Here is an 18436-nt window from a genome sequence, read left to right on the forward strand (position 1 = left end):
GGTTAATGCTCTGTACATTTTGGCTGTTGTTATGATAGAATCAAAGGACCTCAGGTGTGAAAGGTGCTAGGTCCAACCCTGACATGTTTGAAATCTCCTATAACCTTTCTGTTAGATATTTACACAGTTTGAATGCCTCAAGTGAAAGGAGACTCAGTACCTTTGCAGGTGATTCTTTCTACCCTTGGAGAGTTCTGGATGCTAGAATGCTCTCCTTTATCTTAAGTAAATATGCATCTCCCTGAAATATCTATTCGTTATTCCTAGAAGGCTTCTGGGGCCATTTAGAATAAGTCTAATTCCTCTTCGATCAGAGAGCCATTTTAGTGTTTGAGGATGGCCAGGATGTCTGTTTGTCTTTCATACCATATTTTCCTATGAGCTAAACAGCCACACGTCTCTAACTGGGCCCTCTCTGGTCTGGCTTAATTCCCCTGACCATCTGCCCTTGGAAGGTCATGCAAGCTGTCACATGACTCTGCAAGATCCCATTATTCTGACAACAAATGGATTAGAAACAACCATTTGTGTTGCTTAAAATCATAGAATAGGAAAATTCTTTTTAGCTCTTTGGAAATCATAGTCCACGTGCAAGAATGATAATTCTCTCTTTATCCAGTGTCATGCAGGAACGCACTATTCTACCTTTGAGAATTTTCCAAATAACTTAGTATTAACCCCTTTAAGTGTCAACTGGTTTTTTTGGTAACTATTCATGCATTTTGCTAGTGTGATTTGAATACTTCCCAAATTCTAAAAACTTTGTGGTAGGTACTGTCAGTGCATCCAAAATTATGGAACACATAGTCCTTACCACCTGACAATTTAAAATCCTGGGAGTCAGAGGTAATAAACTCATGCAAATTGTCATAGAGCCTGGCAGTAGTGACCCATGTCAGTTGGGACAACTCAGAGAAAACAGCACAAGCTTAGAGGAGGGGGGAGACCATCTCTGGCAGGCAGAACTATCATGGTCACGGGGGAGGAGGGATGGCCTTCCAAAATGGCGAGAGTTTTAATGCAAAGTGTTGCGATGCTAGATTTCTAGGTGGAAACACAAAGTATAACATGACAGTAGAATGACATTGAAGTGGTAGAGGGTGAGGTGTGTTCAAGATGGAGCATAAAGTCAAGTCAGAAAACAGTGGAATAGCATGTGGGCCTTAAGTAATAAAAATGAAAATGCGCTTGTGATGATCCAGGTCTGGTTTCAACTGGGAGTGCAATGTTGAATGAGAGCAACATGGTTTCAGGCCTGTTGAAGAAACTTTGCAAACACAAGGAATCTCAGGGAAAACAGCGCTGCGGCGGGATGGAGGGTGTTTTATTGGAGGAACTTGGAACGGTTGGAGTTCAGAGAGTGAAGAGGAAAAAAGCAGGAGAGAGGTGGGGGCGGGGTTCAGATTTTGGATTTTAATCCTAACAGCAATACTGTCGACAGGCTCTGAACAGGCACTGCCAGGATCGGGTTTGCATTTTAAAAAATGTTCTATTGGGAATAGATTGGAAGGCCATGATGGATTTGCCATCAGAGTAGATGAGCTTGCTTAAGGAATGAGTGATGCACCAAGAAAGATAGCCTAACATTGAATTCTTAAAAACGCCAACGTTTAAAAGTCAGGGAGTGGAAGAGGAGCCAATTAAGGAAATCTTGAAAAACTGGGGACCGTGGAGGACCATGAACTTTCATCAACAAGGTCAAGACATCTTTCTGGTATCTCCTTCCAACTCAAATACAACATTCCCAACAAAGACTTTTTAGATCAATGAAACAAAAAGTCACCTCTTCATCTCCTAAAACTCTCACAATATTTATTTTTTTCTGTTCCTTCCTAAGGCTCTTTTCACTTTCTACCCTGAAATATAGTTTTTTTACAAACATGTCATTTCTATAGACTACAAGGCCCTAGTGTCAAAATCTGTTCCTTATTCATCTTTGAATCACAAAGGCACCTAACAGAGAGATTTGCACATAATGAGTACTCAGCTTTTATTTAATAAAAGAGTGGTCTAATTTGTGTAGCAGGAAGATAAATTTTAGAGTTATGAGCAAGAAGGACCGCTGAGGAGAGAGACCCCCCCGCCAGGCACAGAAGGGCTTCAGCGAGGCTTCTAGGAGACGAAGATTAATGGCAGTAGAAATAAGAGGCAGAGACGGATTTGAGGGACTTTCTAAGAGAAATTGATAGAGTCAGGCGATCTCATCTTATCATATGATTTAAATACTTTTACACATTGTGACTCTTATTTACATATCTAGCCTTTGTTTCTCCTCTGAGCTCCAAATTCATATATTCAGCTGTCAACTTGGCATCTCCACATGATCCTTAATGGCATCGCTGACCGTTAATTGCTTAGGAATTGTATTTGATTCATGAATTTCTGTTAAGCAAGTCTGGCTCTACATTAAAATTATATTCTAGAGTTGACTTTTTTCATCATCTCCCATTCCAGCTATCTTCAACTTGTCATCTTTCCTCTGGAATAATTCAGAAGCCTCCTGATTGCGTGTCTTTTCTCTTGATATTCTCCAAATAGCAGCCAGTGGTCTTTTACGAACGTAAGTCAGAATGTAGCCTTTCACTGCTTACAACCTTCCAATGCTTGCCACTGCTCATTAAAAAGCCCTAAAATCCTCTCTTGGCTGCTGCCTACCTCTCTGAATTCATCTGACTCTCACTCCAGCATCCCATCCTCCAGCTAGCCTCTCTCAGCCGGGGTTCTGTGAGAATTAGCCATAGTGCTCTAAGCACACACTGTATGTGATGATTTCTCTTCTGTGCATCTAGAGTGGTACCAACCTTGAGAGAACAGAGAAAGTCATCACTCACATCATTTCCCATAGTGTTTAATTCTCATGGCAGTCTTGGTTGAGAAAGCCCTCTAGAGACATAGACATAGAGATATTCTTCTTGTCACTTGAACACTAATACCTGCCTCCAGGCCTTTGTACATGCTCCTTCTTTTGCCAAGATTTCACTTTCCCTAGAATCTTGAAAAGCTGGCTCCTTTCCATCATTAAGACTCAACTCAAAAACTTAGAAAGTAGAAGTGTCACTTCTCAAAGAGGCTTTCCAGAACCATCCTTTCTAAGGTACCTCCATCTTCCAAGCCTTTTCTGTCTCATTGCCCTGTTATCTCCTCCTTGTCATCTCTTAGACCATGAGTGTATGTATTTTTGTTTCCTTAACTAGAAGATTTAAAAAATTATAGACACAAATCAGGTGTGCACAAATGTAGATTTCTACATTTCTCTTTAACATGATCATCAGCCTTAATTTTGCATCTATAGCAGACAACAACACCAGGTCTAATTCAAGGTAATATGGTCTACCATAGCTTAGCTCCATCAGTTCTGATTTTGAATGCTCAGTCTTTCCTGTCACCTCCGTTCTTCCTTCTCCACTCCTTCTTCTGAGATGGCACCAATGGAAAGACCTCTTGCCAATTTCTTTTGCTAAGGGGTTCTTCCATGCTTGGTCTTTGAGCTTCACATGTACACATTAGCTTTAGTTACCTGTTTTCCCTGCTGCAACCTACGTTCATGAGAACCACAATTTTTTTCTTCTTTGAGTGTACAATTTTCCTCTTCTACTTTATTTCTCTTCTCTGTTCTGCCCGTGTCTTTCCTTTCTTAGGAAGCCCAGGGATCCTCTAAGGCTACATTGGTGATGAGAACTGCACCAGGGATATACGTAGCATCATCAGCTATATTGGTGGGATGGTCTGGGCAGGAGCTCATGGTCCTCGGACCTCTTGTATCAGTCAGGATGGGCTGGGTTATGTTGAGGTAACAGGCAACTCCCCAAAATCAGTGGCTTAAAAATGTAAAGGTTTGTTTTTGCTAGTGTAACATATCTTCAAGGGTCAGCTGGGGTTTTGATCCACATCCCTACTGGCCCTAGCAGATGTTACAACCATCATCTCAAACATGGAACGTGTCATTTCTGCTCACATTTTATTGGCCAAAACAGATCACACGGCCACACCTAACTTTTAGGATAGGCCAATACAATCCCCCTGCAGGCCCAGAAAGAGACCAGGAAATATTTGGGGAAGAGTGCTAATTATTAATGGCTTCTGCAGCCATTGTGGTTGACACCTCCCTTGGTTCTTGTTCCTCCTCAGCGGAGGTTCTTAAGCTGGAGTGTGCCTTGGACTCACTGCGAGAGCTTGTTAAGCAGGTTGCTGAGTTTGCCCAGAGCTTCTGATACAGGAGGTCTGAGTGGGGCCCCAAGTCTGCTTCTTGCTGGTGAAGATGATGCTGTTGGTGGGCAGACCACCCTTGGAGGGAGCTGCTACTCCAGAACTCAGAAACTCTGCTGGTCATGAGGCTTCTCAAAGAAGCTGCAGCCTCCCCAGACCACACTCTAGGAGATAAAGCCTGCGGCCCTGTGTTCCCTTAAAGAAGTCCGGGGTTTCCCTCTATTATCTCACTGCTTTCCACCATGGGCTGATGCTCCAGCGATAAAGCACTCGCCCTCTTTCTAAGTCTAGACATAAGAACTTACTCTCATCCGATCTTCTTTTCAGTAGGTTTTTAAAAATAAACATTGGCAATTAGTTTCTATTATACCAGTACACATGCAGAGGCTCAATTCCTTTTGCTGGAGATCTTTAAAGAGGTTTAGATAGCAAATAACATCTCTCTCAACCATTTCTATGGTCATGCTTTGATTCTAACATGAAGGTCTTATGTAAATTAATGATTAAAAATAAATTGTTAATTTGAACGGAAAAACAATTTATTACTGCAAAGTACATATAATTTAACTCAGGTCACAAAAGCATTTCATGAAGAACTTGCTTTAATAAATAAAAAAGCTACGTTGTTTGAAAAGATATTTGTGAATTTTAAACATTAGCCCTGGAATTCATTTGTAACGTGGAGAAAGCCTTTGCTAAGGGAGAAAATTGGCTTATTCCTTGTTCCGACTTCTGCAAACGCCACTTTAGCAGAGTCCACATCCATCAGGAGAGTTCAGCTATGTTGACAAGTCACTTTGCATACAGTTGAGTTTGGGTGTAGTGGCGCAATTTTTGGAGGGTGGCTCTATTTCATCAGAGTACGTTCCCACCCAAATGATTCATCTTACGCTGAAATGTCAGGCTATTCTGCAACCTTGGGTTAAGCCAGCTGATATTGTAAAGTAGATGTTATCGCCTCTCCTCTCCATCCACATGAACCTATTTGCTTCCACCCAGGCTGGAGGAGAGGATCAGGGGCTGAGCGGGTACGAGTCCGACTCATTGTGATGGCATTTTCTGCTCCACGATAATGGTTTTTTTTGAGACTGTTAGCTCATTCTTCACCATTATAACACAATGTTCTTTACTTTTATAATAGCTTTTGCTTTTCATTATAAAATAATACATATTAATTTTAGAAAGTTTAGAAAACACAAGGAAGAGAAAGAAAAGCTACCTTTAATTCTATCTCTGAGTGATATTGCTAATATGAATTAGTTTATATTCTTTTACTTTTTCATTTTTCTTGTGCTTATAAACATGTCTTAAAAAAAAAATAACGAAATGATTATTTACATACTGCTAGGTAATCTACTCTTTTAAGACCAATATATCACAAACCTCCCCCCAATCAAGTAAATATTATTCTGCACAATATGAATGATTCCATTGAATTTTAATAAACATTTTACGTTAACAAAAGAAAACAAAATGAACCAGAGCTTTCTTGTTTAAGTCACTCATTGGGAAAGCACTTTCTGGGTAATTCATGGTTTACAGCCAGGACATGTAATAATTAATGGTCATATCAGAATTTTTAAATACTTTTTCTATTACTAGTCTCTGCGATATCCACCCAATTATTTTATAGTAGTGACTTCCTACACAGAAAGTAGCTTGAAAAAGTAGCGGCCATAATTGAATCTGGAATCAAGTTCCTAAGACTTGCTGAAAGTTTGTAGATAGGTCCAAGTGTTACATGACTTCCTCAGTATTTGCATCCTTTAATCATTGCAGTACTGTGAGATAGAAGAAATCTCAGAGCACCTAGTCAACCCTAATCTGCTCCCTTTAATCCATTTATCTTAATTTGAAGCCTCAATGTACACAAATGTTCACAGACTATGCTCTGATTTTGTAATATCTTTAAAGAAGATCCTGCAATTAGCTTTATTAGTACCTGCCTGTGTTTAGCAACTTCTACTCTTCATAAGTCCGTTGAATCTCCCACACAACTTGTCTCCCCTGCTGCATTTAGGTACATTTCCCCCTCATTTTAATGTAGAGGAAGAGCAGCTGCTCACTAATTCTCTTTCAAAAGCTTCCCCACTTGTTGATGAGTGTGACTTGGAGAGTACAATAGATATCCAGTTGGGCTTCCGTGCATTCCAGCTGAGATGACTGTCAACATGGCAGACACAGGAGACCTTAGGTGTCAGTTTCATTTCCATTTAATATTTATTCTCCCCCACTGGGTGTATGGCACTCTAAACAAAGTGTTTACTGTGAAAGTGATCTTCAGATTCAGTGAGACCAGTGTCACTTAACATGCTAGTTAAGTCTTAATTGTTGTATGTTTGACACCACTGAAAGTGAGAGAATGAAAAACCATTTAGAAGTGACTACTTCCCCATCTGTGTTTACTCAGCCAGTGAGGACTAATTGTTGTGTTGACAGCCCATGGCTTTTACTTCATTGGCTAATTAATTCTGTGGTCATTTGAAAAGTTAATTATAGTTTCCATGATGCCATTATTTCTCCTTCCATATTTTTAGATGAAATGGGTACCTTAACTTTATCTTTTTTGAATGGCTTAAACTTACCAAAAAGAATTGTTTTTTGGCTTATTTGCTTGCCAGGTTTTTCACCTCGTAGAGGGGAGTCTCCTGTCTGGGTCACATGCGAGGATTTCCCTCAAACTCTCACAATCCCGTTAGCTACCATATTGAAGCAAACAGAGCGCAATTAAGATTTCCATTCTTGGCATCTCACTACACTTCTTCATTCTACCATCCTGTTATTGGGTTTAGAATGACTTTTTTAAGTTTAGGAAATAATTATTTGTTCTTAATTTACGAGTCGAGTTTTTTTCCTCTTCTTATTTTGTCCCCACTTCCTCATTTAAGCTGCATATAAATAATTTAATAATAGCTGATATTATAGAGTCTCTGTATGTGCCAGACATCGTTGTAAGTGTTTACATAGATAAACTCAGTTAATTCAACTCCCCTCCTTAAAAAAAAAAAACCCTCTGAGGCAGAAATTGTTCTTATCCCCTCTTTACAGATGAGGACAGTCTTTAATAGAATAAATAACTTGCCCACAGTTACGCAACCAGGTTGTCCATGTTGTGTTCATGGTCTTAAAATAGGGATATATTAAGAACTTAGAAGGGCCAAGGCTGAGACAAAATGATTAGGAGAATGATTAGAACAGAAAACAAGATAGAACTCCCCTCTCTTCCCGTCTCCCCACGAGATAGAGTCCCCGGGGCTGGGCAGAATGACCCCAGGGGAAGGGGTTGAGATAAGAGCAGGATGTGCTCCCACCTGCTTCCCTGCAGAGTTCTGGGAAGATGGCAAAGCCCAAGGCAGCCGAGAGCAAAGAAATGGCCTCAGAGATCCCAGGGCCCTCACTCGGCTCAGGAGCAGCAGGAGGATTCTCTGGGAACTTGGAAAGAGAGGACAAGGCTGCTAGAGCTGGGGTGTGCAACACAAACAGGGCTGTTTCAAAGGCCGAGGTGCTTTGATAGCCTGCAATCGATGGCCTGCGGATGTCTCAGCAGACACCGGCAGACACAGACAACCTGAGTGATCCACAAGCCCTTCTCTGGTTCCCCAGCACATAGCTCCCCAGAACTTAGCCCCAGGCCAAGGAAAGGGGTGCAGATACATTAAATCAACCGATTTTAAGGTTCTACTGCCCTGGTGGCTAAAAATAAGAAATTAGGTGGGAGACATATAGACGGGGCATTCCTTGCACACCCTATGCTAGAAATGTTGAGGGCTGACCTGAATGTCTCTGATGCATTCGTTTCAAGCTTTACCACTGCTACAGAATCATTGCTTACAAACAAACTTTCTTTACTTTCTTCTGTAGGGAAGGAAAAAGTTTTCGTCAACTTTCTTAGTGTCCTGGGCTGGGTCTGAAATTAGACTGACAAAGACAGATTAACAGGAGAAAAGCATATATGTTTGTTTAATATGTTTTATGTCATGGGAACCTTCATAAGGAAATGAAGATCTGAATAAATGGTTAAACTTGAGTATTTTTTTTGCCAGGTTTGAGGGAGAGCGGATGGTCATGGAAGGATATGATAGGTTAAGAAGTATTAGGTAAGTATAGTGAACCGAAGGAAACCTAACAAGTCCTGTTCAGTTGGATTCTTCCCAGTGTCCCTTCATCCTGGAGGTAGGATGCTGCTTTCCTCTGGCTGTAGGGAGGGCACCTGTCACACAAGGGTCTTATGATGTGTCTAAGGTGGGGGCGTGTCAGTTTCTCAAACTCCTCCGGCCTAAAATATTCCATGTGCCATGGTGCCATATTTGGGGGTGGCATGTCCTGAACGTCCTCACTTCCCTTCATAATAATTGCATAATAATTTTGTGATAGGTTAACTTATTCTTAAAACTATATGCCGATAATGTAATTGATTGTTGGTCAGGAATATTAATGGTGGGGCCAGTGCAGAGAATCTGAGTGAGTGCTAATGTTTGGGAAGCCACCCTTAAAAATCATATTACAGCACAAAGAATTGCTATGCATCATTTAAATAAAGTTCAAAAGACAAACTTATGGTCAGAAGTCAGGATAGTGGGTATCCTTGACAGCCACCTTGGGGAGGGTTGTTACTGACTGGAAGGGGGGTGAGAGGGTGTCTGGAACAGATTGTTATGAATTGAATTGTGTCTCCTCAAAAAGATATGTTGAAGTCCTAACCCCCAGTACCTATGAATGTGACCTAATTTGGAAACAGGGTCTTTACAGATGTAATCAAGTGAAGGCCCATCATCAGAGTGGGGCTTAGCCCAACATGACTGGTATCCTTATAAGAAGAGGAGAGAACAAACGAGGAGGAGGCCACGTGAAGACGGAGGCAGAGACCGGAGTGACGCACCTACAAGCTAAGCAACACCAAGGATGGCTGCCGTCGCCAGAAGCTAGGATGAGCCGTGGATCAGAGTCTCCCTCAGCGCCTCCAGAAGAAACCACCCCTGCCCACACCTTGATCCTCCAGAACAGTGAGAGAACAAATGTCTGTTGTTTCGAGCTCCCGAGTTGGTGGGACTTTGTTTTAGCAGTGCTAAGAAACTGATGTGCTGGCCAGTTCTGTTCTTAGTTTGAGTGCTGCTTATACAGGAGTTTTCAGTTTGCGAACGTTCAGAGAGCTGTGCACTTATGAATTGTGCACTTTTCTCTTGTATACAATATTCCAACAAAAAGGGAAAAATAGATATCACAAAGTACATGCTTGGAGGAACTAGGGGAGAAAGGCCTTTCTTGTGCTCAGTTGATAGAAAGAATCTCACTCGTCTGTGGCCCCTTCCCTGATGTGCATCTGCAGAAACCACGTGGGAAAATGATGTAAGAAAATGGTCGAAACAGAAGCGTGCAGAGAAAGTGAGCATAACCAAGAGGGCTCACATCACGGAAGAGAACTACCCCTTTGTAGGGGTTAAACAAAAGAAAACAATAGTTTGCAAATTTAAAGGAAATTTGATTTCTCTCTTTAGAGAGTCTCTGTTCACGGGTCCATCACTTTTAAGTCAGCTGTAATTACAGCTGGTTCTTTACCAGACCCTTCCTTAATGAGGCTCTGCACACTTCTATTAGCCCTGGGTTTTGTTTCTGAATAGATGCCCCTGGTTTCTCCTGGAAGCTTCCACAGATAAGAGCAAAGGAGACTGGGAGGAAAGGCAAAGAAGTCAGAGCCCCAGGGGGGCCTCTGCAGGCACTGGAAACACTTGGTAACTTTCCTTAGAACTGTCACTGGTATTCGCTTCTAACCCATTAAACCCGCTTGCAGGATAGCTTTAGTCAATGAAGCAGGAGATGGCCTTTTCTTGGCCTCTCCATTTCCAATTCCAGCAAAATGAATGAAACACAAAAAGTTCACAGGGGAAACAGCTGGGGAGGCAGTGTTGGGAACTGGGGTCGAAAAGAGCTTTTAACTTGTCTTAACATTACTGTCCTTTCCAATTTCAACTTTTATCTGCCCATTGACTCCTTAAAGTTTGCTCATCCATCCATCAAAAAGAAAAAACCAAATGATGTGTGAAAAGATCTTCTAGGTGTTGCTGGGTCCAGAATGTCATCTCCTAAATTTGTCTAAACACTATTGGCTTCACATCAGGATTTATGACTCCTTTTTATGAACAGTTAATAGTTATTTGTGATTTTTGAAAGCACTTATCTTTGAAATTCTTTTAGAAGCATTTTAAATCATTTTTGTTTCTGACAAAAGGAAGAGGTAACTATCCCAGAATGTTGCAGGGTCAGTTTTTACAAATGATGAAGGGTGTTTAAGATTAGTTTTTACTGATTGTACAGGGAGAGGCATCACGAATCATGAAATATCTCCCACCCAAACTCACGAGCCTTTTCTTTGGAATAACTCATGTAAACTATTCTGTTTATGGCCTAAGAAGAAAATGTTTAATAAAGGATCTGGAGCTTTGATTATAAAATAATACAAGTTTATTGGTCAAAGGAATATGTATCTATTTACTAAATTTATATGTTAGAACTTTTCTCAAATCTTTACAAACTCAATTCTGTTAACTTCCAAAAAGAAACCTAATTCTTTAGAGGTAAATGGGCCATCCTGATTAGAAAGATTTTCTTCAATTTGACTAATAGGATCAAAGTGAAGAAAAATGTTAGTAGATTCAAATAGAACTAGCACCCAATCCAGATCAAAGAGATTATTTATACATTCACTGAGCTAACCCTCGATGAGGATATTAATATAAGAGATGTAAAAGATCAAGTCCCCACACCAAAACCTCTACAGTCTTGTAAGAGATACAACATAACATTAAGTCAACTTAAATACACTTCAACACAGAACATGAAACTGTGGAATTTCTATTAATATTAATTGCTGAGATGGTGGGGGGTTAAATAAAATCTTCCAAACCCTGAGATAGATGCACTTACTCGATCCTTTATACAGAGACCGCGACGTGCTCCATGTTTGCCATCATTAGGCCTCCTCACCACCTATGTGCGCTCAGTGTTACCAGCCATGAAATAATCAGATTGGACTACGAGATCATCGCCGCATCTTTTAGCTAGCTTTATGACTACTATTATTTTTTGGAGACTGAGAATGCATTCTAGTGTTGAAACTGAAGAAGCACTGTCTGCTCGCATATCTTTAGGGCGGCATCATTTTTTAGAATACTATTCATTTTTTACACAGATAATTTATTTTCAATACTAGGGAACTGACAGACCAGGGGAAAGGCCACATATTACATAACCAGCAGGAAGAGGACGAGAGTCTGAATCTAAATTCAACTTTGGACACAACTTCAGCTCAGCAAACAGAGGTCTCAGGATGCACCAAGCTCTGTGCAAAGTGGTGAGATTATAAGGACAAACAGCCCAGTTGCTGGTTCTAGCAATGAAATCTAGTATCTTCTTCATGTACTTCTACACCCCCACGTTGGCTTATCATTGCTGGATATATCTAGCTCAGCTACTTAACTGCAGTCTCCCTTAGAGCAGAGAAAAGGACACTGCTGACTGAATTAGGGAATCCAGGAACGAGGCTGGCCCCTGCCGTGGAACGGTTCACAGTCTGATAGAGGAAACAAGTAGCTACACAACTCCGACAGAGCCAAACCAAGTACACTCATGGACATGTAAACAACGTGTCACTCAGGTCCAGAGATGGATTAATTAATCCTGACTCCAGGAGTGGGCTGGATGTGGAGAGGAAGGGTATTCAGTTTAAGTGAAAAAAAAAACAAACCCTTTATGTAGAAAATTATGGTGAACAGATGCCTCTGTGCCTGTCATTGCTTCAGAAACTCTTGAAAATGTGTAGTACCGCACCCTCCTCCCAGCTCCCCACCTGTTCACAGCAGCCCTTCCAAGTAAGCAGAGTAACTGCATTCATGGTGAGCCAACGGCACTGTACTCCTGAGTTTACAGAAGGCAGAATTCATTCACTTGCTCCAAATGGTCTCCTGTTGGTTTGCTATGGCAGCAACCTTTCCCAGGAACGGGCGTGACATTCCCTTCCTGAATGTTACATCTCTGCTTGTACACTTAGAGCTTAGTCTCAGAAGGATTTTCCGCTCTTGCTTACCTGATCCTGCTTATCTGTTGAGCTCACCTTGAGAGCACGCAGAGCCTCGGGTTGAGAGGAAAAGTGGAGGAAATGCCAGTGTCAAATATGGGAGCTTGAGGATGCTAAGGCAGGAAGGTTGTCCAGGTGGACAAGGATATGGGCAGAAGGTGAAAGCTGAGTGAACCTCGCCTGCATTAAAATGTTGTCTGCTGCAGCTCCGAGCGCAGAGAACGGGGATCTGAAGATCCTGATCTAAAGCCGTGAACTCTATTTGACTCCAAGCCCACCATGAATCCTTCTTTTTGGTTTTGTTTTAAGTTGTTCAAAGACCTTACCCCCCAACCCCCTCAGTCTACTAATTCCTGGGAAATTGAGATGACTGGAGAAGTCATGTCAGGATAGCGATAACACTATCTACACTAGGCAAGATCCTGTTTTGGAAAAAGAAAAAGAGTTTGCAATATTCTTTTGTCTTCTCTTTCCTCTGTATTTTCCCTCCGCAGGATTCCAGCAGGTAGTTGTAGCTTCGTGAGATTTTGCCTGAGCATTTCAGCAGGACTAAAAAGTAGAAGCTGCTTCTCCTTGAGGCTGGGTCTTTCTTTTGCTGGAGAGAAAGCGCAGGCCGGGGATTGCACCGACGTGCTCCGGGGAGCAGGCACCGTGCCCAGGTGAGAAGGAACTGGTTCCAGATTTAGAAGGGAAAGAGGTCTTTGGTCTCTCCACCAGTAGGGACCCAAACTCTGAAGGAGCCTAGCTGTGCGGAGGCCGCAGAGCCTCCTGACCTGCAAGGATCATAAGAGGACTGGGGTGGCTACTTCTGAAAGGATCTCTGCAGGCTCTGAGGACAAGGGATGGTGCAATGACATCCAAGATTGCATTTCCCATAATGCTGGAACCACGGGTCGGGGCAGCCAGGGCAGCCGATGTACAGAAAGTAGAGTAATATTTCCTACCCACTTCATTCTGTTGGCGAAAAGGCAGGCCTTCTACAATAGCGTGTTATACTGACTGTTTTACATAAAACACACGGGGTTCAATTGATAAATTTCCAATTTTTCAAAATAAACATGCTTACGAACTGATTTTAATTGAAGCCCTGTTATTATGGGAAGTAGAAAAAATATATAGAGGGACCCGTAAATGTCTGTTTCTCCCTTCATTACTTAATATAGTTTATATTTAATAATGTTAATTTATATTTCATAACGGAGCCACAAGGAAAGAAAATACATTTTTTAGTGCAGAATGTTATAGTTTTAAAATATAAAATTTCTTTTGAAAATCCTCTTGTCATCTGTTTTATATTTTTCTAATAGAGCCTTTTATGACAAGAACATGGCACATGGAAGGGTTTCTTTAAGTATTTTTGTTGAATGGCTGATCTAATTAATGAACGAACATTCCAGACACTCTCAAACTTAGTTGATTGGCATGTGCAGCGACACAACTGTGGAGAGTGATTTGGCAACATTTAAAACATCTTTAAATTATTCATAGCTTTTGACTCAGAAATCCCATTTCTAGGCATTTATGCTAAGGAAATAATTACAGACATATGCAACAATTAACAGAAATAATGCTCGGCTGAGTGGGGTTTTTAAAAATAACTCTAAAAGATTGTAAAGAATGTTAATGTCCCAAAATAATGCACTGGCCAAATAAGAATGGTCTATCATATAATGAAACGCTACGCAGCTGCTATAAGTTAGCTGTGTATAAATTATGTAATCTTTGTATATTCAGCTGTTCAGACATGGGAAGCATACTTTCCCTACTGAGCTATCCCGCTTGTTGTATGTGTTCGCATAATTTTAATTTTTTTCTTTTTACCTGTATCTTCTTAATTTTCTACAATGACCAGTCATTACTCTTAAATTAGGAAAAAAATTCTCAAAAAAATTATTTAAGACCATAAATTAAAAAAAATAGAGAATGTGAACATAGGTTGTTACATTTTTTTGTTCAATAAAAAGAAAAATATTTGAAAAGAGTAAGGATTATCACCTACCAAAGTTATTTATCTTGCTTGAAGTTTAGTAACAGACTTTAAGTAAAATATATTTTTTATTTTTCAGTTTTAACTAGACTATTTTTTAGAACAGTTTAGATGTGCAGAAAAATTAAGAAGGTAGTCCAGAGAGTGTCCACGTGTCCTCTACCATTTCTCCTATTATTGACATCCTACGCTAGTATGGCACATTTGTTACAATTAATGAACAAATATTGATACATTATTTTTCTCAGAAATCCACAGTTTATTTAGATTTCCTTAGTTTTCACCCAACTTCCCTTTTCTGCTCTACAATCCCATCCAGGAAGTCACATTACATTTAGTTGTCACATCTCCTTGGGCTCCTCCTGGCTGTGTCAGTTTCTCAGGCTCTCCTTGTTTTGATGACCTTGACGGTGTCAGGAGGACTGGTCAGGTATTTTGTAGATGTCCTCCATTGGCATTTGTCTGATGTTTTTCTCATGGTTAGACTGGAGTTTCAATAATACATTTAAAAACATCTTTCTTCCAGCTGCTTCTTCAAAAAAAGACCTCATACCCCCAAATATAGCAAAATCTCAAGTCTACACCCTAGGCAATGTTTTGTGTCTTCTAATTCATTGACAAATATGCAAAATGACATAAATACTGCAGGCCGCAGGCCTCTCCATTAGACATCTGACCCCTGGGTGCAAACAAACATCATGTAATGGAAGTCACATCAATGGAGGAGCCTGATCTCTGGCCTCTGTGCTGTAGGACGCTCTCCTTAGTTCCTTTCACAACTCTCCCACGTTTTGAGTTTTAATGAGGCTGTGAAACTCGTGGGTTAGGAGTGTATTGTCGTTTCCTGTTTCCGTTTCAATTAGCCTCCCAGCTTTCTGACTTGACAGGAGTTTCAAGTTTGAACGTAATGTAAACAACTGGAGACAAACACCTAATTATATTTGTCTTCCTTAATACTGTAATTTGTAAAAGAATGTACAACTTTTAAAATAAGCAATATTATCGTATTATGAAGAAGAAAACTTTTCATAAATCTTGTTGAAACATGCTCAGAGGTCCCAAGCATCTTGACATGATGACTTTTGTAAGCATGATGACTTTTGTAAGCACTCAGTTGGTGAACTCAGTTCAGGGATGTGTAGATCTGTAGGCTCACCCTTTACCAGAAAACAGCAGACTCCTTTTTCTGCTCCACGGGTGTCTTATGTCCTTTGGAAAACTCCAGATCTCTTAACAGAAATCCAAGAGAACCCTTTGATTAGGAGACCAAAAAAATGAATTTTTGCCATGTAAAACAAACATCGATGTTTTCTTTCCAGCATCTTTCACCACCTGCTAGGCTAAGCTCTGAGGCACGCTTGGACTTTTAGCAGCAGACCGGTGGGGAAGAATCCTGGAAGGGACAAAAATTAATAGAGCAAACTTCTACAGGAGGGTGTCAATAATAGAATTGATGTTAGAAGGGAAACAGGACGAGGCCACTTCAAAAGGTGGTTCGGGCTGGACTCAGCCTGCACTCTGGGGGATGTGATAGGATCCCATCTGAGGAAGGGACGTGATAAGAATTCCAGTGTGTATTAGGACCAAGGTCAAGCAGTCAAGGGTTGGAGGAGAAACTCTAAAATCAACATAAGAAGTTGGGAGCACATCAAAACACTAAAGCAGCAATCCCAGTGCTGGCCTGGAGCTGGACTGGTCATAAAATGACGGCGTGGTGAGCTCGCAGCGGGGCTCAGTGACCTGCAGAGCAGCGAGGTGCATTCGATTGCTGACTTTGTAAGCTTATTTTAACTATTTTTCCTTGTTTGTTATTTTCATGATATTTTGACTCACACATATTCATTTTGAATTATCATCTTGCAACCTTCTTCAATTTTTTTTTCTGAGCTTGTGCATTTTCAAAGTTCTACTCTACCAACAAATCAGATAATTATTCACTTATAGTTTGTATTTTTTTCTTTTACATTTAATTGTTTAAGACATCTAAGGTTTAATTTTAATGTATGGTGCAAAGTGAGAATCTAGATATATTCCCCATCTTTAAGTACTTAATCATTTTCCCTGTCATCAACCACTGAAGAAAGACTTTAGTTCCCGGGCTGGAAATACCTGGCCTTACCTATCTTCGCCTCACCAACGCCTACACCTACTGTGGTGTCCTGTCCATAGTAGTTGCTCAGTTCAACGTCTCTTGAGTAAATGAATACTTCCTAAGCCTGTCCCTGTCCCCGGCACCCATGGGTCCCCTCCCCAAGCTGTTTCGTCACGTCTTACAGATAACATGTTTGCTTTAACAGGATTTCTTTTGGAGATGGATCTGCAGGTCGACGGTGTGTAATGATTCTGATTAATTAAGAAAGAACTGACTTTCTGAATAGCCGTCAGCTGCTAGGAACCACCTCCCATTAGGGTCTCAGCCAGGCTGCTTCCCCGTGGACACAGCTTCTCAAGCACAGATGTTCGAGCTCCTGTGGGTCCCGAGTATCCACCCTGCAGAGTGACTCCCGTGTGTCCCTGGCCAGCTTGCCTTGGTGGCTGAACGAACCGTTCATTCCCTCTAGCAACACTCGTCGATCACCTATGGTTGTTCTCTGTTCTGGAAATATAACGTTTTTCTACTTTATGCTTTAGAGACTCTTTGCATAGCGTTTATGAGTAAGATAACTTCCTCATTCACTCCCTGTGAGGTGGGCTCCCCACAGCTCAGTTTCCTCATCTGCAAAACCAGGGTCATACTGGCTCACATTTACTTATGTACTCTGTGCCAAGTGCCTTATATTTAGTCATTATTTACTGCTCATAACAACTCTATGCGGGAAGCACTATTTTTATCCTTTTTTTGACAGATGAGGAACTGGAGGCACACGGTGGTAATTGACGTGCCTGAGGCTAGACAGCTAACAATGGCAGAGCCTGGATGAAAACCCAGGCACTTCTGGCTCCGAAGTCCGAGCTCGTATCCACTGTGTCATGCTGTCTCAGGCAGGACAAGTAGTACCCACCTTAGAGAACTGATGTTAAGATCAAGGGAGATACTGCACGAAGACTACACCGTGAGCACTGCATAAACATGAGCTCTGGAACGGGGAAGTAGAGCTGCCTTGCTCCCGGATCTTACTTTCCGTAGCGGACACTGATGCTCAGTCACTTTGTACACAGTAGAGATAGGAGAGAAAGAAGGACTGGAGACTGGGACCACATAACAGGGTCCCCAGTCAGATCTGGAGGAGTAGGAAAGGCTTCCCAGGGGCCCCGGGGGCATTACTTGTACCTGCTATTATTTGAGGGGAAAAAAAAAGCCAAAATAAAAAATCTGTTTCTTTTCTCCCTGCACAAATGTCAGGGGTTATTTGCCCTCAACAGCCTCTGTCTATTTCGCTTCCTCTTTCTCCATGGTCTCCTGCCACTGCCCTGCCTGTCACCTTCTTTGGAATCCTCTGGGGGGACCGGCTGTATCCAAACACACAATCGTGTATGTCCATCTGTTCCACAAACATTGACGTATGGGGAAGCACCCGAAAGAGTTGAGTTGAGTTACATCCTTGTGATTTAAGGAGAGGGAGAGATGACTGAAGGGGAAAAGGATTAAATGTTTTGAGGAACATTTAGACTTTTCACATTTTAAAAAATGGTAATTTTTAGTTAGTTGTCTCTAGTATTAGCCTGAATGGGTCTCATCATGATTTTTCAAAAGCAGCCCATTGTTCCTAAAGTTATATGAATCCTGGGTAAATATATGTATGCACACCTGAAATGATAGCCTTTTGACTCACTCGTGTTTGCAGAATGTAACCCATTCCACTGAGACAGGCCTTATGGGCTCTTTAGCTTAAGCCCATAAAGACTTTGCTTTCACCAGAAAGGTGTTTTTTCTTGTTCTTCTATTTTCTCTTAAATAATTGCAGTGATATGGAGCTCACCACACCTCAAAGCAGCCATTCCGATTGTTGTGCAGCTGTAATTCTAAACATCTTGACTTGCATTGACCTAAAGTCTACCTGTAATTGTAATTTTCAATTATTGGTCCTTGTTCTGTCCTCCAGAGAGAAAAAAAAAAAAGAAAGAAAGAAAACCATTCTTTTTTCTGTAAATTCAGACAATTTCATGGTTTCTCTTTGTTCTTTGGATGAAATAATAATGTCAGTTGTTGGGGGGTCTTATTTATATTCCAG

At 41.1% G+C, this 18436-nt stretch overlaps 1 long non-coding RNA gene across 2 annotated transcripts in view; it reads left to right on the top strand.

The window, feature by feature from the left end:
* The first annotated feature begins 12740 nt into the window (after window positions 1–12740).
* The window catches only part of LOC139076530 (uncharacterized), a 32313-nt gene continuing 26617 nt past the window's right edge, over window positions 12741–18436 (top strand). The window contains exon 1 of one of the 2 annotated variants that reach the window (XR_011528249.1): window positions 12741–12936. This is a non-coding gene — a long non-coding RNA (uncharacterized lncRNA). The remainder of the gene's footprint in view (window positions 12937–18436) is intronic. The other variant, XR_011528250.1, reaches the window with a different exon arrangement.

Source organism: Equus przewalskii, chromosome 16 (assembly GCF_037783145.1).
Source record: "Equus przewalskii isolate Varuska chromosome 16, EquPr2, whole genome shotgun sequence".
NCBI classification, from domain to species: Eukaryota; Metazoa; Chordata; class Mammalia; order Perissodactyla; family Equidae; genus Equus; species Equus przewalskii.